Genomic DNA, 24,961 nt, shown 5'->3' on the forward strand with positions numbered 1-24,961 from the left:
GGGTTATCGTGAACAGGGCTTTTTTAACATAACCTCTGACCCACAAAATAATGTATAGGTAATGAAATGCTCCTCTGTCTTAGAAGAAACAATGACTATGTTTACATTCATGTATGTATATATGTTTTTTTTTCCTTATTCCGAAAAAGACAATATTCCAACTAAGCTCTTTACATGGCTAATGGAAGTGAATATTTCACTTATATTCTCGTTTACATGCAGCTGTACAAAATGTGATTTTTTTAAACTGTTTTGCACCGGTGAACATGTGAATGTGGCGTTACTACAGATAACAGAGAAAACCAATGTTCGACAGGCCTGCCGTGGCTCGTTAGTAAGCTATGACTGGACAATTGTTGTTTGCGGGGGGCAAGGTCAAACAGTCAATTAGGTGTATGAACCATTTTAGCAGAATTATAATAAATCTACACTGCATTCCTTGCAGAGGTTTGAGGGACAAAAAACAAATGTTTTTGAATGGGGTCAGACAGATTTGGGTGGGCCGCCTAAATACATTTTATCTATGTAATTACATAGATAGAGCTGGGTCCATATGTTTCACAATGTTCATTAAAAAAGTGCTGACTACCAATATCACTGGGCTCTACGGAGTGTGTAATAAAAAAGACACAAAGCGAGACAGTTTTTGAGGAAGAACGTCACAGACAGAGACAAAGGAAAACAGAGATGTGTCCTTGCTAGAAAAAAAAAATTAAAATTCTTTGGAGCCATCTCTGCCCTGCTATGAGGACACATCAACAACAACAAAACATCAATGATAGAATTATGAAATATTTACAAAAAAAAAAACTTTTATCCATTACTAATTACCCCTGAGATGCTGATACATACATACGCTCAGACTGAATGCATGCTGTGTTGTATACGACACATTTATCAAGCATCAATATGGAGCAGGAGGCAAAAACAGTTCTCCCCAAGGCAAGAGGGAAGGGAATGATGTTTAGCAAATCAAAAATTATGCTTTCCTCTTGGTTTAAATTGGATGAGTTGGTGTGAGTGTGTTTGTTTACACAAGTGAAAGAGACACAGTTAGAAAGAGTTAGTGTGTTTGTGAGAGGGAGGAAGACGGCTACAGTGAAAGATGTGTGTATGTGAGCCTATGGAGACTTCGGGAAGTAATAAGAAATACTTAAAAAACTTGGCAATGGCAGGAGGAGAGTAATAAAGAGTTGCAAAGAGCAAAAATATCTAACAACCCAGAGTCCAGGCAGCACATTATGGCTTGATCAGGGCCTGAAGAGAAGAGAGTGTACGCACATAAACACAAACACACACAAACACACACACACACACTCAGCTACACACCTTAAATCTTAGGCTTAAATTCCTAAGCAGGGTATTTTCTACCGTTGTCTTGTCTACTGTATATGCACCCAGATAGCCAGAGGACCATATCTCAGGTGAAAACAGTACCTGATTCTGCATCTTTTCTGTATTAACAAAAACACCGGACATTTTCACAGTTGCAGAAAAGAAGAAGTAATTTTTGTCAGATCATGTTGAGTAAGTGTTTCACTCTAAGATGAGAGCAGATTATGAGTGATAATTAGCCTCAATTCATCTGGTATAAAAATTAAATTACGCTATCTTGGTATTTACTGCACAAACATTAGATGTTATCCATCCGAGAATTCTCACATCCTTTTGTTTTAAAGTTTTCGTTTTAAAGTTTTAATCTCAAGACGTTTGTTGATGTGAGATTTATGATACAATTCAGCGGTTAATAGATATGACGTAAAGAACTGTGCAGCATTATGTCACATTTTATTCTTAAGTGATACAATTTTAGTAGTTTTTTTCTGACATGACAAAACACTAATACACAATGTTGCACTGGTGTTTCTGTACACTGCAAATCATTAAGTTTAATAACACAATTAAAGTGACAGTTGGCCAACAAATAAATGGCATATTGTACTTTGTAGTGGTAAAGAGAAGTATCTTTAAAACATAGGCTATGCTTAACAGATTGTTTTCATTGCACTTTTAAAGCGTGTGTCCAATATTTACAGGAAAAAAAGAGAATTTTGGATCAACCTTTTACTTTTATAATGTTAAACCACTACACAATCTACATTTTTGAAATGTGCCGCTGTAAGCTGTACTTAGGCAGAGCAGTGGTTTCAGCTAAATGCTAAGGTCAGCATGCTAATGTGCATGCAAGGACATTGCCTTTGTCATCCCTTGAGCCATGCTGCTAGTATGGCTAAAAATAACATTGCATGAGATTACTCAAGAGAAGTTGAGGCCCTCTTACTAAGCCATACTGTAGTTTGTATATAGGCCATATTTTGTACATCATATGGAAGGCTTTATGCTAGCCATGTTCGCTGAACAGTAGCCACAGAAATAACGCTAAAGGCTCTGTCCTTCTTTAAACAACAACACAGTTACCTGTCTTCTGTGACAATACATGAAAACATACAGATTTAACCTTCAGAAATGGTTTAGCTTTTGTAAACACAGTTGTAGTGACCCTAGCTGAACTCAAGACTCTGTAGATCTACAATCTGTCCAGAACCTCCTTTGCATTTCATTCATTTCTCAGTATAACTTCTCTCTCACTGACTCTGAACTAACACTTGCACATTAGAGAGCCACATATGGGAAGTGTTTGAACATACAAGTGTCATGCAGAGTTTGTTGTGGTTGTCAATGACAAACGTCTGCTTGCATGACTTGAGCTGTCAGTCGGGGGGCGCACAAGGTAAGCCTCTCCCATCTGTTGCCAGACTAGCAGGTGGCCTGGATAATGATGTGCTGTAGCAAGGCTCAGACAGGTCACCAGTCAACAGAGACAGGCTGTGGGACTACTGTATGTGTCAGTTCATCCTTTTTGGACTATGGAAATGAAAGTGAGAGGACAGTATAAGCTTCTCAATGAATGGTTTTACCTTGGTCAATGCACCCAGATTATGTGGAACCACAGCAAATTCTTCATATGCAGGAATCCCAGCTTGCATCTGTCTCTTTTCCTGCTTGGGGTGACAAGATAGACTTTCTTTTAACACATTAGTCCTGTGTTCAAGCTATTTGACCTCAAGCAAGAAAGTCATCCTACCAGGTCCAGTGGTGCTGCTCTGTAACTGACCCTGAGCTCTCAAGTCTCTGTGGAGGTGGATGAGAACACGTGATTCATTCTGCCTTGTGCTGCATAAACCAGCTCACTGTGCATTATTTCAATTAGAAGACTGTATCTAACACCAAAAAATATTTCATAAGCAATTAACATTTCAGCAGGACCATGACCATCAAAACATCAATGTCCAGCATTAATGGACTGTGGAAGAAACTCTACTTTGTGTGTACATGGACCTGGCTTTTACCGTAAGCTCTTTCTTGATGACTTCCAACTTTGCACAACACAATAATGCCTATTGGCAACATCTGAGGTGATTGCTATATTATTGATGTAAAGAAAAAAGAAGTAGCAACAGCGACAACAAGCTCTATCAGTTTCTTTTAAAAGCTTTCCAACATTGTTGTTGCCGTTTGTTTAGTGTCTGCCAATAACCCTTCCTTCACACCCTGATATAAAGCCCCCACCATACATGCTCTTAATGGAATCTTGTTAATGCATAATGTGAACATAAATGTCTCGTCAAAAGCAAGCAGATCAGTGCTTTAAGTCTTTAAATAGTAGCCTAACTGCCAGCAATCAAAGGTTGTACTTTTCTATTTTTTTTTTTAAATCAATCAAAGCTATTCAAAGCGTGTCCATTAAAAGTTGACTATTAGAGATTTTTAATGAGCATAAAACAAAGACTTGTATTATGGATAACTATAATCACCACCATAATGATGATTACAGCTTAAAAATGGCAATCGGAACCACTATTTCCTCAAATATCCCCAGGCAGAGGGATTCATCACCTTGGACAGTGTCACCAGTACCAAAGTGTTAAACACGGACATTCAGCACAAACAAACTCCAGTCATAGTTAAAGAAAATGAAGGTATCTCAAACAAGACATACACAAGACACACTTATTTGTATGCCAGCTTAAAGGTGACATATAATGCTTTTCCATATTTTCGGTCATATCTACGATGTTATAATGTCGAAATTTTCATGTTCAAATAATGTGTTGATGTTAATGTTCTGACGTACAACCACATTGCGCAATCTAAAGTTATTTTATGAATGAAATAGACATATTATATACCTGAGGGCCAATTCAGGGACGTTTTTGAATCATTTACAATCCTGTAATGGTCTCCATCTGTCCGACCGAGTGTGACTCGGATTGTGCCAGTTGTCTTTCACTTTCCCTTTTAGCTTTTAGTTGCTCTTCGTTTAATTTCCTTCTTTTCTGAGACGGACCCCTATCAGCCATAACTACAGCAGATAACTTCTAAAATCTAATTAAAATACAATTAGGCCTATATAAAGAAATCTCCTGCTACCTTTTACCTGCACACTCACTAACACAGGCTTTTCCGGTGTTCAGCCGAGATCTGTGACCTGTCAGAATGTGTGCTCTGCAGCGGCGTCCACCTGCCGTAAATTATTTTTGCATTCTTTTCACTGTTAGTCTTGTTTGCTGTGAAGAGGTCATTTATGATCATCAGATGGAATTACACAGTTTCAGAAACATTTAAAAGTTACATATAGTCACTTCTAGTAACTAGTTACAAAGTACAGTTTTTTTTTATACCCTTCCTGTCCAGTGAAAACCATGTATCTCCAAATTTGGTGATTTTGAATTGACATTTTCTGATAAACTGAAGGATAAAGTGTTCATATATGGTTTAACAAAATCCTCCTATTTCTTAATCTAAATAAACTGTTTTGAAGCCGTCTTGGATCAGCTGGAAAATACATCTCCAAAAAGCTGAAAACAGGGCTGTTTTTCTGACACCAAGAAAAGCTGTCTTTTTAGAGATCCGTGGTTCTCACATGACAGCGACGCTAAAAGCATATGATAATTGTATAGAATGTGATGCATTGCTGCTGATTAAACTAGCCAACAGTATATAAAGTAGTTAACATTACTACCACAACCTCAAACAACTACAGCAATAAAATGCAACATACAGTACACATTAATGCAGCAGCATTATTAATCCAAAAACATCATATATAATTAGTAAAACAGTGACCGGGAACATTCTACTGTGCAATGAGTAAATGAACAATGAAGTTATAATAGTTCTCAAGTAAGGTTGTGATACTTTACTTAAGTAAAGGATCTGAATACTTCCAACGACGGCCACACACACACACACACACACACACACACACACACACACACACACACACACACACACACACACACACACACACACGCACCATGTCTGGTCTTTGCTACTTGATGCTCTTAGAGGATAAGGTTTGAGGATTGCTTCTGAGATGTCTCAGACCCTCTGTTCCCCCTACACACACACACACACACACACACACACACACACACTACAGGGATTAGGATATTGATGACCTCAGAGTTGACATCATATGTGACTGTTACTGGGGAGTTACTACGGCACCACTGACTCTATGATGAGCATAATACACACACACACACACACACACACACACACACACACACACACACACAAAGTAAAACTGGCCCCTCTCTGTCAAATCCTATTAAAGAAGAAGAAATGGTTGAAGGTTCTAATCCCCCTGCTCAAACCTGAGCTGAACTGCATGACATACACACAGAAAAGAGTGGCAGGCAGAGAGAGACAGGCAGATACAGATAGATAAATGTGGAGTGCACACTCTGTGGTATTGCTTTTGAACAAAATGTTTTTTAAGTAAAAGCTTAAGCCAAAAGGAAATCATGTGGTTCCTGCTGACAGCAACAATTTGTACACTACTTACTCTGGAAACCTGCTCGTAGTTATCAAAGCTTTTTCTTTAAAAAAGGAAAAAGGAAGCAATTTCTAGTAGCAAAAACAATGCTGCCTTGTTGCCAGTGATGGATGATGGTTACATATTGACAAGAGTGTCTGTTTACTGGAGAAGAACAGGTTGTATTTAGCGTTTTTTGCTAATATCTGGTAGTTATTTTTAAGGAACAAAATGAACCATGCTCACACAGACTGTGGCTTTACAATTTATAAAACAATGATTTACTTTATAACATTGTTTTTAAAAGTTTTTAATAGATAAATCCAGTCAAACTGAAAATGTCCTTTTGTTTTGCCCATTTGTTGGGTTTTGAACTGCTCAACTGTCTTGTTCTCCATTCTTGTTCTGAAGTAGATGAGAAAAGGACACATTTTGCCTAAGTACTCACTGATTGTGTTTACAATTGAGTTTAAAATCAGATCACGCCACATAAGCTTTTAAAATAATACAAGATTTCCTTTCTGAGGCTCTAAACTTGAGTTAAATGGGTTAGTTGGGGATAATTCCCATAAGAATTGTGACTTGAAGAAATTAAAACCCAATTAGCAGACTTAAACAGATTTAGAAGATAAGGAAGATAAGAAAGATAATCTTACATCAGCGCTTCTCCCTGAATTTTGCAATGAAGCAAAAGCCTGCTCAGTGTAATTGTGCTGTGCGCTTTCCCCCCATAGCTGTTATACAAGTGATTAAGATAGTTTGGTGTAATAATAAAAGTACTCCTGGTTAATTTTTTAATATGTAGATTGTTAAGTAACAGAGATTCTGAAATGTACTCAGGGGAAAGTTATATGTTCATTTTGTGCAACAAAAAAAACAAAACAATGGAGCTTATGTTACATTATACAGTACAGGTTATACACATACAGTACTGAGAATATTATTACCTAACTACATCACATTGCAGGGTTAAAGACCCATCACAGTCTGGAACATCCATTATGTGGGGGACAGTCATGGATGGTATTATTTACCTGTAAAAGATAACCTTTTTTTGTCCTTCTTGTCGGTTTGTTTTTCTATTGGAGACATCCAAACATGGTTGTGCCAAAAGGAGTGTAATTGTTTTTTAATTTGTAGCAAAGATGAAGTAACTCTACCTGGCAACTCAAGGGGAAATGCTGCACCTTTACTTCCATGTCTTCTAAATGGATCAACACGTGACTTTTCAACAGGGACATGTAGCTTTAGCCTCAGTCTTTTAGCATTTAAGTATGTATTCTTCAAGGGCTTATTTGCATCATTTGCAAGTGTCTCACTTTAAAAAAGGAGTCAACTTGAAACATTAAAAAGTCAGCAGGAGTTTGAGTTTCTAGCCAACTCATGATTAGCCCTTGATTAGCAACAAAATCATGTTTACTTCAAAGACCAATTGCTTTGGTGGTAAATCTGCTGCAGTTATCATCGTACAGTTAACTGCGTACATTATGTCCTGTGCTAGTTTGGAAAGATTGACAGGCATACTGTTGCAATAAACCACCTAAATCCCATCATCACTTCTAGTTGCCTCCATCCTAAAGCAGTGGATCACTGTTTATCTGATTGATGGAAACAGACATGATGCTTGATTGATGGCTGGAGTGAAGGAGTGGCCATATACAAGATATCAATCATTGGTGTGGGGCTGGTTTGTTTCACCGAGGGACAGTGGGTGATGATTCGACCCCTGGACCTCTTAAACTCATTCATCTGAAAGATGGGAGCTGGGAGAGATGGGGAGAGAAAGAGCGGATGAAAATAGCAATAAGGAGAACAAAAGATTTCAAAAGAACCAACACACTGCTTCAAAACTTCTCCTCCGATGGAAAAAGAGTAGCAGTTCACACCCAGCCTAGTGTCATTATCGGCTATGTGGACCGAAACGCAGATCTGATCAATTGAAATTACCCTAATTGATTGATTGCTGGAGGGAGGGGGGGCAGTCAGGCAGATCAGTTGTTAGTGTGAGGCCAGTTTGTCATCATCTAGGCATGATAAGCAATGTTGTGACCTGTGAAACACTCATTATTCATCCGTCAGAGAGATTGTCAGATGTCATGGAAGATGAAGACAGATAGTAGGAATGGTTTCTGCAGGTTTTACCAACACAAATTTAAGACTTTTTAAGACCTTTTTAAGCCCATTATGAATGAAATTTAAGACCTACATCACGACATTAAAAACAAAAAAGCGGCAAATGTCAGAGTCGGGAAACATCTGAAACAATTCTCTGATTTCCTCATTTGCATTATAGGACTGGTGTCTAGTCACCCTGTGGAGGACCCAGAGTATGGATGGGTATCATTTTTTTTTTTTTTTTATACCGGTCCTAAAACAATTAAACTTTAATAATGGTTTTGGTGCCTTAACAGTGCCTGAATCAATACTTTCACAGCACTGCTTGTGTATTGCTAAGGCCATATGGTCAAAACATTTTTTTATTAAGAATGTAATAAGAATTACTTATAACAAAACTTATTTTACTAGTCAACTGCAGTTATACAACAAAAAGAAGAACCACTAGTAGGGGTGGGAGATATTGACAAAAATTAATATCTCAATATTTTTTTTCAATATCTCGATATCGATATTCAGACGATATTTTTGAAATCCTTCTAGAAGTTAAAAGAAGCCCTGTTCAGAGGCTATTTTGGTGGTTCTCTTGGGAAAATGTACAAGCAAGATGAAATCATAACAATAAACAAAGGGCTCTATTCTGTAACATATTGCACACAACCATGTCCTTATTGGAAGCAGTCCTGGAGCTGAGACAGGGCCGGGTCAGACTAGGTTCTGATAGTCCTTCTACTGGGCTGTATAGTCCTTCTGACCGGGATTTATGCTGGGATCAGGAGTTGGATGTGATCTGACTGGCCCAGGTGAGGGAGAGGTGAATTTCTGTGGGCTTTTTTGCTGTTAAAGTAAACATGGTCTAGTGTGTTCTTCCCTCTAGTAACACAATCTACATGCAGGGAGAAAGCTGGAGGGGAACAGACTTTAAGGAAGCCTTGTTAAAGTCCCCTGTATCCCGTATCAAGGTGATCGCGCTGCAGTTTGTTCACTATGGTTAGCAGTGAACCAAACTTGTGCGATCGTTAGCATCGGGGGCTATGTAGACGGCAGTGTGCTGTTTTCATAGTAAATACAATTGTCAGTATATTACCAATAGGGCTCCAGGTCAGGTGAGCCGTACTGGGCAACGATCCTGCAGTTGGTACGCCATTCATTGTGCACAAAAATGCAGTCCTCCGCCTCTGGTCGTGCCGGAGTTATTTTCTCATTCTGCCGGTAGCTAGCTAGCTCGGCGTGCTAGCGCCGACAACAACCTAGAGGGCTCGATCAGGCTATGTCCTCCAGGATGTTATGAGCCGCATGGAAGGCTCTCGTAACGGCTGTGTTGTATCGTGGTCCTGTATTGATTAGTTCAGTGTGGCTGTACGTACTTGTATAAATATGCACCGACAGGAGAGCCACTGCACAATTGCGCGCTGCCATCTTGTTGACATGAGTGAACGTCATAACACACAGGTAAGAACTAGTAGCAGCTTACTCTCGTGTGGGACGATCGTGATTTTGTACAAAAAATACAGTCAAACAAACCCCTACAGTATTAAAATCGCTACATATAATTGTTTATAAGGTTATAGTGTGCGTTATTTGTTTTCTCTTTAACTTCCTTCAGCTCTTTTCATGTTTGGGGGGTCGGATTGTACAAATTATGAAATATTCGATATCCCAATTTTGCATATCGTCCAGACAACAATTTGGATATTATTATATCGCGCACCTCTAACCACTAGATGACAAAAGGGTATTTTACAATAACATTGAATGCACCACTAACTTACCAACTGTAAATGAACATACCATTAAGTTATGTGTTATTTCTCCAACAACACTTTAACGTTACAACGTTTAGCTTTCAGTATTTAACTGTATTTAAGCAGTAATTGGCTAACGTTCAGTAATTGGCTAACGTTCAGCAAGTGTAATGTTAACTAGCGTTACATGCAGCAATGCTTCCGTTGCCTCTGATGTCAATTTTAGAGCACCAGAGAGCAGCGCATTGGAACTGACTACCAAGCTAACTTATGCCACAGCCGGCCAAATTGAGAAAAGGAAAGCCACTGACCTACCTTACAGGTTCCAGACAAGGCGAGTGGAGGGTCTGAGTTTTAAACTGATTAGGTGTAATGTTTTCATAACCCAATGTGTACTTCTAGCCTTGGTTGCTCAAGACAGTAGGCTACACACAGCTACGGATTCGACCAAAACATAATACGTCTTTTTATTTTGAATAGAGTACTGAAACGGCAGTTTCAGTACTCTAAACAAACTTTCGAAGTAGACATGTGGCATCATTTTTAGCTACCTAGTACATTGTGTTTTAATAAGGTGTTTTACCCATAGACTGTATATTATTAGTGGACAGCGCATCCGGTTCGGCAAAGTGCTGCAAATACGGAAGTGCCTTAAACCTGCATTCTATCTGAATTCCAGCAGGGGGCGACATGTGCGGTTGCAAAAGGAGTTTGGTTTCTGTCATAGACTTAACAGTCTATGGTTTTACCTATATATGTGGCTAAGCTAGCAGCTTAGCCACATATATAAAAATAATATACTAATGTCATAGAACCCTTGCAAAATTATTTTAAATAGATTAAGATTAATTATTTTACCTGTAGTATCTTTACTTGTTGATGCCTGGAACATGTCCGTTATTTTGGAGCATTTTGCTGCCTCCTCCTCCATAATTATTTTCCTTTTGAGTCTGACCTTCTCAGCACAACCTTTCCCTTTTCTTTTTGGCTATCCATCATTAGACTCACACACTGTCCGTTAACGTTAACGATAGACACCCAAACGTGACGAGGAAAAAAAGAGGTGTTCGATGTCTTTACGTCATAGGCCGACCAGGGCTATGCCATTTGGGGAGGGGCTGCTCACTCATCCGCCTATATTTCTGAAAATCCTAGACATGTTTGTGAGCTGCACTTTGTTAGTGCTTTCTAATTAGCCTGTGTTTGTACTGAAATAAGAGGCTGCTGCGGCCCGCTGTATGGGTTAAGTGGAGGCAGCACAGTGTGACCGGTGTGGGCAGCGGCCGCACACCAGGCCGCCGGATGGTGTTGCTATGAACTTGTAATGTATAACTATTATAGACCGGCCCTCGAGGCCTCGAAAAACTACCGGCCCACCGGGAAAAGTCCAGACTCTCCCGATTGCGGCTCCGCTACTGACCAGTATAGATTGCATAATTATGCATTTATTTGTATCTCTATGACGCCTTTGGTATGTTAAATAGTAGAACGTGATCACACATTCCTTCATACAAAACTCCACATTGCGAAACATTAACCAGGCATACATAATGTTATTAATTATTCACCATAAGGCCACTTTTAATGAGTAATGTAAACGGTTCGTGGGCGTGGCATAAGCACTGTCTGTAGGAATAAGCCACTACGGTAGTGAGGCTAACAATAGCCATGTTAGCTCATGTCAGCTCTTATACTTTGCGAACATCTGTAAGGATATATTAAATTACTTAACAGTTTGTCACTGACCGTTGCCTAACGTTACCACGTTCACATGCTGTTAAACGGTGTGCCGGTGGAACACAACCGGCACAGGTCGGTGTAGTGAGCGGCCAGTGGCGCCAGTGGATCGCTATGTACCACAGTGGCTGACCATCAGCCACTTTTCGATCTCGGCGCTACTGCGAAAAAAAAAAAAAAAAAAAAACGTTCTTAAGAGAGCATTTCAATGAGCATTAGAGGTAGTGTTACATGGACATAGGAAAATTAAGACCCGTTTAAAATTAATTTAAGACCTAGACAAAATATTTCAACAAATGTAAGACTTTTAAGACCCCGTAGAAACCCTGAGTAGGATAGATAAATTACAAAGCAGATTTCCAATGTGGCGCATCAAACTGGCAACCATCCACTTTGGTTCTAATAGATAGAAAGTTTGAATCAATTATTTAACTCAAACAATCACATTAAGATTGCTAGTGATACAAAAAGGAGTTGAAGATATGGGAAAGCAGACAGGCAAATAAAGAGACAGACAAAGTGAGGAGAAGTAATTTCTTTCCACCTTTTTTACTCTCTTTCGACACTTTTAATTCCTTCTCTCCGACTTCCTCTCTCCCTCTTTTTGGCTGAGGGCAATGATTATAGTCAGTGATGGGGTTCAGGAGGGCTTTGTCTTGTGCAGTCTGTATAATATGATTCTTATGAGATATTACTAGTAAATAATTCATACACTCAAGTCACACAAACAGGCACACAAGCACATTTACGCATTAGCATGCGCATAGTGTACTGTAGTTACACGCACACACTCACGCGCATGAATATATCCATACACTGAACCAAAGTGGGGCACATCATTTTCCAGTTAAAGACATAATTCAACCATTTTTCAAAGCAATTATGCATAGTACAGCCTACATGCAAAACTGCAATCTAAGTATTATATTTTGTGGCTAAAGCTATTTTACTATCTTAAGATATTTTGCATTTTACTGCATCATGCCTCAGTGTGGAGAAAAGTGCAGAAACCTGTACAACAATAGAGGAAAGTGATGTTTTTCTATGAGCCTTCGCACATGTGCATTTGGAAATGAGAATCCCGACTTCCCACCGGATCAGCAAACTTTCTGTTGCGGTCTTTACACAAGTTAAACCGAGCACTGCAGCTGGCTCTCAGCTAGGGCTGCACGATATGAGGAAAATATGCAATAACGTTGTAGAATATCGCGATAACGATGTTACTTACGATAAATAAACAGACATTAAAGTGTTTTCAGTTCTGCATTTCTGCTGCTTTCAGTATTCTGCTAAAATATAACACATTACTTGTTGAATTTAAAACAAATAAAAGGAAATCATTTCTAACATTCTTTCATTGAACAAATTGAACATTGAATTGAATATAAAAGGCAGCACTAAAAAAGAATGACCATTACATTTTAATGTGCAGTTTTCTACTGATATTTTCTTTCACCTAAAACAAAAAGTCTGTTTTGTGTCTATAGCGATATGTTGCAGCCTGCAGCGATGTGTATATTGCGCCGGTTGATGTTGCGATGACGATAAAAAAAAAAAAAAAAAAAAAATATATATATATATATATATATACACACATACATATTGTGCAGCCCTACCCTCAGCCCACTGTGACCACCAGCACTGGGATATGCACTGCCTGAATTTGAGACGCTACAGCCGCTAACTGCAGGTCTGTCTCCGAGGCTGCTACCGGCTCTCCACACGGCAAAGCAGTCTACCAGCGGCGGGGAGTAAGGCCGAGGGGCCGCAGGGTGCAGTAGCTAGGTAATTCTTGTCTCATTTGTCATCTGATAACAGTAAATTCATCACATTCAGTGCTCCATGTCGCTATTTTCCAAGCTACTGTAACTGAGTCGATTTAAGTGTCTCACTGACTTCAGTTTGTGATACGTGTTACAACTAGAAGGTGCTTATTTTATTTCATTGCTCCTTACTTCTAATAAGGGGAGATTTTACGACACATTGCAGGGATGCAAGGCCTTACCAATACCCAGACTGGATGGTAATTAAAGGGAATTTTCACAGGATCTTACAGTAAGTGTGATTAATTCATATCAGAGGAGGAAACCTTTCCCTTCAAGCCCCAGTCTTCTCCTAAGCATAGGTGGAATTTAGAAGAAGAGACAAGAGACATTAATTCCTTGTTCCTCTTTCTGGCCCTCTGTCTCGGACTTACTCTCTTCCCATTTCTTGCAAATAGAAAGGAAGGAGATCCTTTCGTTTGTATCAGGGTTTATTTATTTATTTTACATTTTTGCTTTATCAATCTACACAGAAACTGGACAAATAGGAATGTGGATGATGCGTGACAAAGGCCAAAAGCTATATCAGACCGACAACATCGTGATTGTGTAGTAATAAATCTGCACAAATATGGAATTTATCCTTCGGACTCGGCGAAAGACGCTGGGGGTGTTTAAGAGTCAACAGTAAAATTAAATAATATAAAATACAGACAGCTTAAGATATAAAACACTGTGGAGGCTTCCTCTCATGCAAATGTGTGAAAAAAGAAGATTCCAATTATCCATTGGATTATGGCAAAAATCGGAGTTGCCCACCGTAATACAATACATGTATAGGATATACCCTGGTTATTCCAGTTGATCTAGTTACACACTCTCAGAAAACAGACAGATTTTTGAGAATTTGTTTGTTGTGGAACAAATGAATGTTAGGTTATACATACACCCAGTTCATTACTTCCTGACTTGTTTGCTAGTGACAGCAATTTGATTTGTTATTGAACAAATTTTTAAGCATGACATATTTCATTTTTTTCCCTGACAGTTTGCTTCAGGCAAAACATTTGGTGTTGTCGTAAATTCCCCTGAGCATTCGTTTGACATATCAGCCACGAGACCCACTGTTGTCAGAATGTTTCAAGTTGTGAATGCTGCTATCAAGGACCCATCCTCCCTGTCACAGCTGTGGGTGTGTGTAGACCACTGATACATAACCTGCACACATGACCCAGTGGTGAGGAGGAGTATAAAGAAAGAATACACCAACTTTTTGTAGTTGCAGATGCAACCATATATCTGTCAAGTGTGACTAACCATTTTCACTGGTTGCACCGTTGCGCCTCATATGTAGTGGGTCTGTCTCTGTGTGCATATGTATGTAGCATAATTTTTTTTTTTTTCACCCACATTCTGCAAAGACCTGCTCCTACTCTGCCTCTTATCGGCCCTCTTATTCTTTTTTGCTGCATGCGGGTGGCGGAAAGAACTAAGTTATACAAACTAGATCTATTGATTGGTTTTCATCAATAAAAATACTGTGGTGCCTGTTACACCTGTCCCTGGACCTGAAAGGCCCAGCCCAGACCTGACATCAATGGTGGAGGTAACCACTCCACCACCTGTCTCCCCTTTCTCCTGTAAGATGCCTAATCCTGACTCAACAGCTGTGGCGGAGATGTCCTCATCTGACCTCGAGCCAGAAAAAATGTGCGTGATCCTAAATTATGTGCTGGTGCACCCAGGGGTTAAACAAGTCAATTAATATAATTGGCAGTTTCATATATCAGTGTTTCCCGTTCTTTCAGAAATAACGCCAAAAATCCATTCCGCTGTTTCCCCTGTTCATTATCTGCAGCGCACCGCCGTGACTCCAAGCGGAGGGCAACTGTCTGTGGTGAGTTCACGTGTCTGTAAAAATAGCAGGACGGTCACTATCTGTTAAAAACAGTTGAACAGGTGAAGATCACATTGCCGGTAACGTGTTTTTAGCTGAGCTAGACAGAGAAAATTCAGTTAAAACAGATCGGCAATGCTGTTCTGCCCTTATTGTTCTCCGTGAAGTTAGCTGGAAGTGAATGGAGCCCTCGTTGTGTTTTTATGTGGACTGACTGCATCGGACTCCGTTTAAAAATAGCCTTTGCAATGTGGTTACTTACTGTAGGAGGCAAAGAGACACCATCAGTCACTTTCTGTCAGTCACTGGAATTTAATTTCCCTATGTGGAGCTGATGATGCAGGAAGACAGTTGCCACGACTTCCCAATCAGTGAGGTACTTGTCAGCTAATATTCAGTTCTTGCTTAATTACTAAAGTACATTAATACTCCCTACAGTACAATATGTTGACTTTAGGACAACAGCTTTAGGAGTCCTAGAAAGAGATCTCATAGGAGGGAAACATGACCATTGTTTAGGCATAAATATAGTATTTCATGTAGATTTTCATAAAAGAAAAGGAAAAACTCAAATGTAGATGAAGACAAGGCTAAAGACACAGGAAGAACTGATCCAGGTGAGTGCTGTTTGATAAAGTATGAAAAAAAAGCAGTCTAATCTTGTACATTCATATTTTCCCATATTTTCTATGTTAATCGTGTCTCTCTGAATGCTATTTTACATTAATGTACTGTCCTTCGGGGGACACGGTAACTCACATTGCTTTAGCAAACCCTGAGGACATTTTTCAATTATTAACCACAGACTCAGGCACACACACCGCTACACACAGTCACCTACACATCCACACGCACACTTTCACAGTCACATAGAGAGTGAGAAAGAGGCAGAGAAATTGAGAAATCTATCTATCTATCTATCTATCTATCTATCTATCTATCTATCTATCTATCATGATAGTATACTACATAGCCAAAGAATTTGGACAACCACACACTCAAACACTACACCAGTAGTCGATAAACATCTTCTTTAAACACCAAGGTTATTAATATGCTGCTGGAACCCGGCTGCAAGGTTTTGCTCCCATTCAGCCCCAAGCGCACCAATGGGGTCAGCCACTGATGTCGGGCAATACGGCGCGGCTCTCAGACGGCGTTCCAATTCATCCCAAGGGTATTGGATGCTGAAGGCGTCAGGGCTCTGTGCATCTATCTACTGTAAATAATCCTGGTACATAGACCAACTGAAACAGAATCAAGATAAACAAACGCAGCCAAACTGGTCCCAGCTGTTCAAGGCACCATCTGCATGCACTCAGGGAGGTCAGCGAAAACAAAACAAACACACCCTCCAGACACAATTAAAAACAGCCCCTTTCGGATGGAAACTTTTAATATAGACAGACAGACCCATGAACCCTCCTCTGTGGTTCTCGCTTTCCCTCTTAATCAATCACAAACACACACTGGATGCCAACTGTGTCGCCACTGGTGTAAACAAACAAGCAAGCAAGTAATATGTGATAAGCCATGTGACCACTTTGCTGCTAAATTTAGTCCTATGGGATTAGACCCTGGGATCTCTAGCAGGTGATGTACCAGAAGAAAAAATTGACACATTTTATTTATCAAACTGAAGTTGTAACGCTTAATAAAATCACAGCAATGTTTACTATCAGTCGTTGCTAATATTTCCACCTCTGCAACATAATGTGTATAGAAAATCATGAATGTGCAGTATAGCCTGCCATCGTCAGTTCAGCATTTATGAAGCATAACAAATGGGATCCGTGCTCTTTTTAATCAGTTAGGAGCTTATGCAGCTTATGTGATGTTAGTTTGAAACTAAACTCGTGTGTGATACCTAGGAGACAGGGTTAGAAAGTAGATTTGTATTTTGTTCTTCTTCAGCCTTATCAGTGCATGTCAAGTGTGTGCGCTTGTGTGTGCAACTTGCCTTTGTTTTTCCAGTAAATTAGAAACAGAAAACAAGTGTGTCGCTGATCCATCTTTCTCACCTTGTCAATCAGTACATTCGGTCTTGCATGAACCCTAGGTGACAATCACAGGGTGGTTGTGTTCTGCATTAATTAGAACGGAGTTAACTATAAATGAACACAGAGAAGCGGCAGAACAAATTTGCAGTGAAAATAGACCATTAATTAAATAAATAAACTGCCCAGAGGCAGACGTGACCAATGGATTCATGTATTTTGCAGCGGTCAACATGACATGAGAGCAACAAGTGTCAGTTCTGCAGTTGCAGAGAGAGACGGTGTAAAAACAGCTTTAATAATGATTTTTCTGAACTGTAATGCTTACGAGATAAGTCCAGTGTTTTAAATAACACTTCAGAATTCAAATTTCTGTTCAAGTTATACATAAACTAAACCTAAGTTGCCTCAAGTATTTTGTTAGCTTAGCAGTGGTGTTAGTTGAGGTCCAAAACATAGAGACAGATGGGACATAAATTGTACTTTTAACAATGCATTTCTTTACCGTCATGCAATATCCGGTCCAGTATTATAAATGCTACTTCAGAATTCTGAAGTACTTTTTCTAATAATTAAACTCCAGTATCTGACAAAAGGTAGGCTAGTCCTTCAGTTTACATGGGAGGAACAGCACAGTGTTATATCTTAAAGCCATACAGCAGATAAGTAAAACCAAATTGCACAACTTAGACACTTGAAGAGCTACCAGTCTTCTTGCTGATGGTCTCATTCACTTTTATATATCCAATTATCCAAATCACTCAATGTGGACTGTGGTAATGGTAAATTATTGATTTCTAAATGCTTTACAAAGCACCTTTGAGCTAGGTAATGGATGGGTGGCAGGAGGTACAGTGGGCAGTTTAGTGGCAGTGGAGGACAGGGAGAAAGAGAGAGAGAGAGAAAGAGAGAGAGCACAAATCCCTGTTTGGATCACGGCATGGGGGTCCAAGTATCAAGATCCACAACCAACACAGCATGCTGTAACGCAGTCCCAGCTGTGTGTGTGTGTGTGTGTGTGTGTGTGTGTGTGTGTGTGTGTGTGTGTGTGTGTGCGCGCGCACGGTCATACTCTGATTAGTTATTGATCTGAACCAACTAATGTGTCCTCTTAATTATTTAACCTGAGACAGACTGTGTGTGTGTGTTTGTGTGCATGTGTATAAAATAACTATGTCTTGGACTTATTTTTCACTCAAAATTATTATCAACAGGGCGTATAATGATCTATGATAGAGGTAGTGGAGAGGAGAAATGGAAGTGTGGATGTCAGAAAGAAAAAATAGCAGCAATAGAGCTCTTTGCACCTGCTCTCTTACACCTCTCTTAACACAACAAAATTATTTTTTAAAAAGAACACCGACCTCCTTACCCAGCAGTGGTAAACCTGTAGAAGTGTACTTTCTATCCTTATTTCCTCTGGATAATTGGGTAGTGTAGGTGTTTGAAACCCAGCACTTTGGTTATTGGACTTCTTTTACTGCCAGCATGTGTTTCTCTTTAGATTATATTAACTGTTTGTGGTATCAAAATGAACACTTTTAAAGTTCACTGTTGGGAAAATGGCCTCATAAAACTGGGCTGTCTTTGCAGTAGAGAGAGGCAAAGGCTTTTGGAATTGGTGCTACTTGACCAAAGAAAACTACAGTACTGCTACTTTGCACTTTTGCTCAAAAGGTAGAAAAACTACAACTGCCAGAATTCTCTCTCTCTCTCTCTCTCTCTCTCTCTCTCTCTCTCTCTCTCTCTCTCTCTCTCTCTCTCTCTCTCTCTCTCTCTCTCTCTCTCTCTCTCTCTCTCTCTCTCTCTCTCTCTCTCTCTCTCGCCGGATGACGCCGGCAAGATGGAGGGACTTTTACCATAGTTCATTTACACATACTACCCACATTGTTATGATACAAAGCTAGTTGAAAATCTGCAAAGTATCCCTTTAACTTAAGATATCTCTCAATTCAAACTTGTCTTTTCTCTACTTGATATGTTATAATAGGGGTCTTTTATTCTTTTAATCTTTTCTAGCACTTTTCTTAATTAGCAAGGAGCTTTGTAGAAATCTTAAGGTAGCAGGCTTCTCATTTTCATTCAGTTCTGATCATTGCTTTTGCCGCAGATTGTATTAACTGTAGTCAATTCCCTTTGATCCTGTAACAGCTAAAATGCAAAGCAGTGCCTCTACTGATAAGTTTGTAAGGTATTTAAGTAAGTTGTATTTCATATTTTTTGTCTGCATTTTTTAGGTGCATATTTGCGAAACGCAAGATTTATTTATCTGTCCTTGTTTGACTGTGTGGCATTTCTAAAAGCTTCCGTTCTCACTCAACAGAAAGTACAAATTAGTAACAATCAGAGACGCTTTTGTTAGTCACTGCCAAAAGATGGTGTCGGAAGAAAATCAGTCTCTCTAAAATATCCTCAAATCAGGAGAGTAAACAATTTTGTCAATAATACTGACAAGCAAGCATTTCCTAAAGTCAATTTCAAACATGCCAAAAATCTAAAAATATGTTCTGCCAAAGATCATACTCGAAATCTAAAAATATACGAATGGACTCCTGCAAGAGAGACAGGTGCCACAATATGAAGCTGTTTTTACCAAAGTGCTTGAAATTGGTTGTCTCAAAGTACATTCAAACGATAACACAAACTTCCACACAAACAAAAAACAGCACTGTGTGTTGGATATAAAGTGGATCATTTATAATTTCGAAGATTTGTTTCTGTGTTATGAATTCTGTCCACATATTTTTTATGTATAAAAAATACACCAAATAATGCATGCACTAAAACTGTAACCAAGCGGAGAAGAAAAAAAACAGCAGAAGATGTGACTCAATATGTATTCCCCTGCTGCTACTTACACAACCTATACAATGTATCCCCTACCTGGATGCTTTGCAATTATTGGTACTGACTTAAATGCAAGTAAAGTGTATCGAATCAAATTGAACTTGATTGAATTGAAGAGAGAGCGAAAGAAGCATCGAGCCGGCCTTTTATAGATCCTGACTGTACTTGGCCAGTTCATGAAAAAATAACACATTCTAAATGAGTCTGCAAACATCCATGTGATCACATGTGATCACGTGTGTGTGTGTGTGTGTGTGTGTGTGTTCTCATTTCCTGTAGCAGGTGCACAAGAGCCTTTGGGTGTATACATGAGCACACTTTTAATTAGCCTGTATTGTGTGTGTGTGTGTGTGTGTGTGTGTGTGTGATGCTGGATTAAAGAGCTGAAATATATACTCATACTTGATACTTAACAGACAAGACACACTCATACACACATGCACAAGAGATTAGCAAGGCAAAAGGATGCCTTTGGCGGAAGCTTAGTTTGCTTTAAGCCTCATTTAGAATCTGTTGTTGTGTGCAATTGAGAAATATGGAGAGGGAATTTGAATAGCAAACTGCAAATAGCTTCTGGACTGTTTAACCAGCACTGGCACCAAAACGTGTTTGGGTAAAATCAGTGCAATTTAGGCAAAACACTGGGTAAAAAAAAAACAACATAGCACCTGAAGAATGAATTATGTAGATTGAGATGGTTAAAAATCAACTTCAGATACTGTGTTTAGGGAAAGCATGTGGTTAACTTTGACTGTCAACAGATGCAAACACACCAATCACATGGGCTCCTAGTTTTTCCTAGGTCTCGTACTGCTGATACTACTGATTACTTTCTCAACACCTTATCATCCTGATAGTAATCAATACTTGCTCTAGCATCCACCGTCTCTTCATACATTCATAATGTGGTGCAGTATGTGTGGAATTGTGCAGTAGTTAAAACAACAGACAGTGTTTTGGTCCAACGGAAGGAACATTTTTACTGTGGAGCAGCTGCAGAAATGAACCTAACTTTGCCAAAGTACTGATTCTCAAGTCAAACCACCATCTTCTTTTTGTGCCTAAACCTAACCATGTATTGTGTTGCTTTATTTGAAGGACTTGTTGGACTAAAGGGATGTTTGCTGCTCTATAAATTGGATTTGAATCCAAACGTTTTACAGACATTTTTAAGCACTTTTATGTCAATGGATTAGTTTAAGATATTTTGAAACATACAGCTTAAAAAAAAGTGAAGCCAAGGTAAGAAAGGACGAAAATCAGGCTAAATCTTACAGCTATAGAGCCCCACATGAGGAATTCTAAGCAATGACAACGATACTGTCGGCGCGTCCACATGATACGAGCCTTTACGCGCGCAACACGGAGAATTAAAAAAAACATGACGGACTCTTCAGAAGAGGTAATTATCTTCACTCGAGTTTCTGCGCGGGAAAGTTGCCGGACGACACCATCTTCTGAACACAGCCTTACTGAGAAATTGAAAAAAAGAGTTGTGTGAAGCTGATAGTCTTAATTAGCTTTGTATAAACTCATTTGGCAATGCCTTGAATGTAACAGACGTTTATTAATATCAAAAAGTTACGCACTAAAGCTTTAAATCTTCCATTTGGCAAAATTGACTCCTTGTGACACAGGGAGGAAGCATAATTAGCAGAATGGAAAGCGCCCTGTGTCTGCTGGCTTCTGGTCTGGGAGATTTTACAGCAAGACAAGAAACCCTGTAGACAGCATGAATAGGATCAGTGTAATACAAGCATTTTTGGTAATAATGTTGTTGCCAAAATGTATGGCACTTCACACTAGAGGACTGCATTCGGAGTCCCCTTTCTCACCTAGCTGTCCTGTCAAAAATTAAAGGCGGAAAAAGCCCAAAAAAAATTATCTTAAAATTTTTTTATAAAAATAAGAAACCCACCGGGAGCGGGAAGGAGCGGGATAAGAAAACAGTCCCGCGCAGGGCTCTACTTCACACCCATGGTCCACCTACACTCATTTACATTTTGTATCTAATATAAAAACTGACTAACATAAAAATGTAATCCCGATGCCTCTCGTTCTTCCTCTCTACTCTCTGTGGCCCACGCTCTCTCTCGGCCACTGACCCTTTATACTCAGCAAGACATTTCTTTGCAGACATAAGCCAGTGTTTGCTGACACAAACATTCTCTGTTAGCCAACAATGTTTTAGTACACCGACGAAGGGACATGGAGTTCAAAGGTGTGTACGTCTGGCCAGAATTACAGAACCAAGTTATTCAAATCAGATATTCTTTTGCACATATTTAGCTTGTTGGAACACATGCATCTTTGAAAAATGAAGGAATTATTAGGTTGTTGGGTTGTTGTTTTTTTTTTACCAATACTGACATTTCAAAGATGGTCTGTTTTTCTTTTTCTAAAGAAAGAAAGATAATTCTCCTTGTAGTGCGGGTTGCAGGGAAACTTTGTGATAACAGCAGATTGCCGCAGGCCTGTTTAATTTAGTGAGCCTGAAAAACCAAAAGAAAAACACAAATCTAAATCTGCTCCCTGGGCTTCTGGATGGAAGAGCAGAAGAAACTGAAGCAAGAAAGCAAAAAGGACATAAGAGAGGGATGGATGGATGGACGGATGGATGGTTGGACGGAAGGACTGGTGAGCAGACTGTGTTGCAATAAAACTTGGCAATAAAGTTAAGAATGCTGCAGGGCTGTTCAACCCACTGATCCTGAAAACCAGAAAATCAACAAGGTTTTTTATCCTCCAGCCATGCAAGCAGTCCTCTCTTCCTACCTTTCTTTTTTCTCTTTTGTTACGAGGCCATCACTAGCCTACCTACCTTGATCCGTCTCTTTACCATGCCATTCTCTCACTCTATCAGTGCTTTTTTTTTTCTATGTCTCACCTTTTTTTCCACTCCTTTCCACAGTCTTTTCTCTCTCGTTCTGGTCCGTTGGGAAATCAAAGAACTTGAATAACTTTTGTATCACCACGGGAAGAAAAACTCATATGGTCGTCATGGGAACACACTCACCCCAACACCACAGGAACCATTTCATTCAGTAACCAGGGGAAACGGGACGATTTCATGTTCGTGGTCCCTTTTGATTGGCTTGCCAAGAGGAAATGCCAATAAAATATTGCTGTGAGCGAACAACTTCTGAGAAAGAGAATAAAGATGCAGAGAGAGGAGGAGGTCACAGTCCGATTTAAAAAACATATAAATCCAACAGACCTGTGGACTGGCAGGCTGACAGGGAGAGTACAGCGGGCGGTCATGCTAGATGAAGAGACGCTAATGCAAGAAAATGTGAGACCAACAGAAAGTATCTGTACAAAAAAAAAATTTTGGATGCCATAGGTGCAGTGAAGAAGTTATATTCAGAAATGAGTCATCATCACTTTCTATACTGGCCTTATTATTAGCTTTGGCTTAACTTTGGATGAGGACTGTGAATTTTGTCCCCCCTTGCTTAAATTTAGGGCATTTCCACTCCAGCAATTTAACTGAAACTCAACGTGTAACCATGTCTACAGGTCCTGCTATTGTTTCCACTATTCTCCACCTGCTTTGGGGGCTCGTTCCTGAACCTACATTTCGGCACAGCTCAGGATGTGATAAGACATCCATGGGGTATCAATGCAACAGGTTGTTTGCACCAAGGCAAACACTTTATTCATTACAGTGAGGTGGTCTTTCTGCTCGGCCTTAGGCCTGTCGCACCTCCAACGGTGCCTGTGGTGGACTGTGCATGGCAGGGGGCTAGGGGTGCAAGATATATCGACTTAATATCGTTATTGCAATATATTGAAAGTGACGCAATAAGTATGCAATATTTAGTTTATTTTGTGGAGCGCTGTGTCCCGTCCGTTGGCTGTGTGGCTTAGTTGTGTTCGATTTAGAGGCCGTTTGAAATGCTATAATGTTCATGTTTCATTGGCTAGTCACCGTGCCACTTGCACATTTTAGTACACGGGTGCACGGGTCCACTACATGACAAACCCTACGTAGCGTACCACGTGTGTGCATATTCCGACAGAGTGACGGTGTATGTTGTCCAACCAGTAGAACATGTCCTGTTCTGTAGACATGGTCCTTATTTATTTATCCAATATGACTGTCAGTTGAAATAAACCTTGTGTTGTAAGAAAACTTGTTTAATTTGTTATGAATCTATTTTGATGCGTTTTGCCCTAACTTTTGTCATTTTACATATGTTTAAGAATATCAAAATTAATATCAATATCGCAATATTCATAATCGATATCGCAATATCACATTTTGTCAATATCGTGCAACCCTGCAGGGGGCGTCCTCTTCCCTGAGGCAAGCCTAAACCTGACCGCAAACCACATGGTTTTGCTGCAGGGTCTTCAGCTGGGGACCACCGCTCATTGACGTTTCGCCCCTTAACCCAGAACATCTACTGGTGGCGGGGCAGTGAACAGGGACGTCTCCTGCAGCAAAACCTAATTGGATGTTACTCCCCAAGCCTTGTCTCGTCGTTTCAGCCAGAGCCAGTGGCTTGCTTTCTCAGCTTCCTCAGGGAGCTCTTTGGTGGATCTGCTCAGTGTGGCTCCACGTAGGCCCAGGTCCTTGAGCAGGCGTGATGTTGATCTGCCACCTCCACCGGGTACAGCCTCGCACTCCATCCACTTTCTCTGCACTCCGCGACCAGGTCTGCATACTACGCCTTCTTTCTCTCGTGGGCAGCTTCCAGTCCCTCCTCGTTCCTGAACCTAAATGTCGGCACAGCTCAGGATGTGATAATACATCCATGGGGGATCAATGCAACGGTTTGTTTGCACCAAGGCAAACACCGCAGTGCCTGAAGAACTCCTTAGCTAAGCACTGCAAGGAAGTGTGTTTCAATATGCAGGTGATATTCTGATTCAGAACTCCATGTAAACTGTAGATTGTGTGCACAGTGTTGGGGAGTACCCAACTAGTTTCATTAAGTTTCCCAGTAATGTTGAGTTGTGTAGAAATTGGTATGGATACCAGATATTCTTTCCTTTTTTCAGTCTATAATCTTATTCTTCTGATGCATTCATTA

General features: G+C 39.8%; 1 long non-coding RNA gene across 4 annotated transcripts in view; it reads right to left on the bottom strand.

Moving 5' to 3' along the window:
• Positions 1–24,961, bottom strand: part of LOC114548269 (uncharacterized) — a 96,802-nt gene that overhangs the window by 20,496 nt on the left and 51,345 nt on the right. For 2 of the 4 annotated variants that reach the window (XR_003691339.1, XR_003691340.1), the window contains exons 2-3: positions 3,086–3,132; positions 2,919–3,002 (exon numbers count right to left, since the gene is read on the bottom strand). This is a non-coding gene — a long non-coding RNA (uncharacterized LOC114548269). Of the gene's footprint in view, positions 1–1,836; positions 3,003–3,085; positions 3,133–24,961 lie in introns of those variants that run through there. The other 2 variants (XR_003691338.1, XR_003691337.1) reach the window with 2 other exon arrangements.

The sequence above is a fragment of the Perca flavescens genome, chromosome 21 (genome assembly GCF_004354835.1).
Source record: "Perca flavescens isolate YP-PL-M2 chromosome 21, PFLA_1.0, whole genome shotgun sequence".
Classification (NCBI taxonomy): domain Eukaryota; kingdom Metazoa; phylum Chordata; class Actinopteri; order Perciformes; family Percidae; genus Perca; species Perca flavescens.